The sequence below is a fragment of the Phaseolus vulgaris genome, chromosome 3, assembly GCF_051622355.1.
Source record: "Phaseolus vulgaris cultivar YP4 chromosome 3, ASM5162235v1, whole genome shotgun sequence".
In the NCBI taxonomy this organism is placed as follows: Eukaryota; Viridiplantae; Streptophyta; class Magnoliopsida; order Fabales; family Fabaceae; genus Phaseolus; species Phaseolus vulgaris.
Window position 1 is genome coordinate 283,180 of NC_143500.1, and position 4,321 is coordinate 287,500.

Genomic DNA, 4,321 nt, shown 5'->3' on the forward strand with positions numbered 1-4,321 from the left:
TGCCGATACACAAGCCTCTTCTCAACCCGCCGAAGAACTTCTCGCCTCATCACCACGCCTCAAGACTCCCCTTGCCATCCAACCTTGCGAGGGTGGTGGTGAGCACCAACCCCCACCTCCTCCTCCAACACCGGGCCTCCCAACTTCCCTCCAAGAAGCCTTGAGAACTTTCAACGTGCGCCTACACGCCATGGCCGACGAGTGCCTCCCTCAAATCGTCACCGAAGGGCTGCAGGGCTCCTTGGAGAAACTTGAGCTTGATTGTCGCATCCATCAGGAGGTGGCAAGCACCACGAGAGCCGAGGCCGAGAAGATCAAGTGCGACATGATGATGCAAGGCCTCGAGTTCTTGCGAGTTGAAAACGCTCTCAAAGACGAGCTTCAAAGCGTGCGCAAGGACAATAAAGAACTGCGCAAGAAACTTCATGACAAACTTCAGGACGCCGTCGAGTTGGAGAACATAATCGTCCCTCTGAGGGAGAAAATTGCCACGTTGGAGGAGGCAAAGAAAACCGACGCCCAAAAGATGGCCAACCTAGAGAAGAGGTCGATTGAGAGGGAGACTCTTCTGGGTAAAGTCGAACAAGATCGGGATAACGCAACCAAAGAGCTGAGCGAAACGGCCACCGAGCTTGCTCGAGTTCGTGAAGAGAACAACGAATTCAAGAAGAAATTCGATGAACTTGAAGTCACCCGAGTTCGCGAAGAGAACAACAGGTTCAAGACAAAGATCGACGACCTTCAGCTTGAGGCTGTCCAAGTTCTTACTTCCGGCTTTGGAGCAGCTTTGGAGCAGTTCGCCTGTAAATTTCCCGATCTTGACCTTTCGGAGTTTTCGGTGTACAATGAAGTGGTGGATGGCAAGATCATGCCACCGACTTAACTATCGCTTCCATCTGCCACTTCTACTTTACTGCCTTTGAAAACTCTTGTATTTGATCTTGACTTGTATGTAATAGTTTTCCTTCTGCTCGAATTATTTGATATACATGTGTATATATTTATGACTTCTAATTTTATCTGTTGTGCGATTAACTAGCTCGACTGGCTGGCTTTTACTCAGTCTGATTAACTTAGCACAAACTGGCGCTTAATTCTCTAGAAATCAACTTAACTTAAGCAAAACGGTTAGTCTGTGGCAATAACGTTTAACGCGAAACCACTTACTTGGCAATAAGGGCGTGGGTCGATCTTAATATCTGCAATCCCATTCGCCCGATCTGCCGAAGGACAAGCTAATTTCTACGTTATCGCCCAAAACTTCGCTGATCTGGCTCTCGCCGCGTAATGATCTTTCTATTTCAATCCCAAGCCATAGGTTTTCGGCAACACCGTTTCCCTTTAACTGCAAATGTCCCCTGCGGGACCATCACATGGCTCCACCTTTGCTCATCTGGAAGGAGAGCTGCCTTCCGGATCTTCCTCTACCTTCCCTGAGTTCTTGACTTGAGATAGCTTAAACCATTGTTCCCTCATCTGGGGGTAGAGCCGCCTTTCGGATCCTTCTCTACCTCCCGGAGTTCTTAACCTGAGATAGCTTAAACCATTGTTCCCTCATCTGGGGGTAGAGCCGCCTTTCGGATCCTTCTCTACCTCCCTGAGTTTTAGAACAATGATTTAGGTGGTGAGGTGTCCTCTGCGAACTTCCCCCGACCACCCTTTAACTTCTAATTTAGTTGGTCTTACTAGGTCAATATTGGTGTTTCACTCGAGGGAAAGGAGTTTTTTCTCCAACCCTCCTTTCCCATACTTAAGATTATTAACACCCCTGACTTTTCAGCTTCATCCTGCCTGAACTCACTCGAGGGTGAGAAGGACTTTTTCTGATGCCTCGACTTGTCCAAGGGTTACATCTCCTCCCCCCTTGGGTGTGTTGAGGGCTTTCAACTTGCCTCAATTTGCTCACGCAAAGAGGTCTTTTGATCTGCTCTTGCCTGCACTCGCTCAGGGCGAGGAGGGCTTTTACTCTTTTCTCGCCTACACTCGCTCGAAGCGAGGAGGTCTTTTTAAATCTCTTTCTCGCCTACACTCGCTCGAGGCGAGGATGTCTTTTTAAATCTTTTTCTCGCCTACACTCGCTCAAGGCGAGGAGGTCTTTTTAAATCTTTTCTCGCCTGGTGGCAGTCGGAAAATTTGATACTTGTGCCTCCGATCGCCGGTTGGCGATGAGGACTTAAAACTTGAACTTGCACCTCCGATCGCCGGGTGGCGATGAGGGTTTAACACTTCATGTTTCGAAAATTTTGTACTGGATGCATGCAATTTGGATTTACCATTGTTTAAAACTACGCAAGGGCCATAAAATCTCTCCCCACAAGCTTGAAAAACAAACAGCATGCAAACTTAATAACTGGGAAACTTCGATAAACTTCGAAACCTTCTTTATTGGGTGGCCTCATTAAAAACCCTCCTTAGGGAAAAAAGAGTGCCCCCTTGAAAAATTGTTTAAACTGATACATCTTAAATTGTTTGAGTTAATTGCTACTTACAATGCCTTAACTGTAGTAAAACTTGAGATGGGTGGCGTTCCAAGTGCGAGGAATCGCCCCTCCTTCCAGCGTCTCCAAGCGGTAGGCGTCGTTCCCGAGTGCTTCGGTTATTCTGAATGGTCCTGTCCACTTGGGTGACAATTTGTTTTCCATCTCGTACTGGTGGGCCTTCCTCATCACCAGGTCGCCATCCCTGAACTGCCTCGGCTTTATCTTGGAATTGTACTTACGCTCAACTCTTCTCTTTACTGCCTCGGCCTTCACCCGTGCTTCCTCCCTGACCTCTTCCAGCAAATCCAAGTTCATTCTCCTTTCTTCGTTCGAGTCTTCCGCCACGAAGTTCTGGAATCTCGGCGAGCTTTCCTGGATTTTGACTGGAATCATCGCATCACATCCATACACTAAACTAAACGGGGTTTCGTAGGTTCCCGATTGCTCAGTGGTATGATATGCCCACACTATGCGGGGAACTTCCTCAGCCCAAGACCCCTTGGCCTTTTCCAACCTCTTCTTCAATCCTCTCAGCAGAACCCGATTAGCGGACTCCACTTGCCCATTCGTTTGCGGGTGTTCCACGGAAGCAAACACCTGTTGTGTCCCCGATGTCCTTGCACAGCTTCTTCAACAGGTGGCTTGCGAACTGAGTCCCGTTGTCCGATACTAGACGCTTGGGCACGCCAAAACGGCACACAATACTCTTCCACACGAAACTCTGGATTTTGTGCGCGGTGATCTGGGCTACTGGTTCTGCCTCAATCCATTTCGTGAAGTATTCGATCGCCACGACCAAATACTTCATTTGCCTGATCTGCCAACGGGAAAGGTCACAGAATTTCGATTCCCCACGTGTGGAACGGCCAGGGGCTGTAGATTGACTTCAACTCTTCTGGGGGCGCCTTGTGCCAATCGGCATGCTGCTGGCATTGCTTGCAGCGCTGGGCATATCTCTTGCAATCTTCCCTCATCGTGGGCCAGTAATAGCCTGCACGGACAGTCCTTGTCGCCAGAGCTCGACCCCCAATGTGGCTCCCACAAATCCCTTCATGGAGCTCGGCCATAATTCTCGTGCACTTCTCTCCGTGTACACATACAAGAAGAGGGTGTGTAAATCCGAACCTGTACAGCTCGCCGTCAATGAGGGTAAACTTGTTGGAGCTCTTCTTTATCTTTCTAGCTTCCGTGGAGTCCATTGGAAGCGCGCCATCTGCCAAGTAGCGCTGGTATGGCGTTATCCACGTATCTGGCTCGTGGATAGCGCAAACTTGCATCGTTCTTACCTCTTTCGCTGGGTGCACCCTGACCCTCAGCGTCCTCAAGGTCTCCTGCGTTAGAGATCTATGGCCTCAAGGTCCTCTGTCTGCCCCCCTTGCCCGAACTGACAAGCTTGGCTAGAAAGTCAGCTCGGGCATTCTGCTCTCTTGGCATATGCACCACTTCAAACAAAACGAAAGATCTCCTTAGCTCTTGCACGTACTCCAGGTAGGCTTCCATCTGCGGATCTTTGGCTTGGAACTCGCCAGTTACCTGCCCAGTGACCAACAGCGAATCACTCTTGGCCATCAGCACCTTCGCCTCCATCTCCTTTGCCAACAAGATACCGGCGATCAAAGCCTCATACTCTGCTTGATTGTTGCTTGCTTTGAAAGCAAACCTCAGTGATTGCTCTATCAACACACCGTTGGGTCCCTCCAAAATAACCCCGCCCCGCCGCCCACTCGGTTAGACGACCCATCCACCGAGAGCACCCAACGAAAGTCATCCTTGGCGTTTTGCGCCGTTTCTCGGAAGACGCTCGACCACGAAAATCGCCGAAGATTTGCCCCTTGATCGTC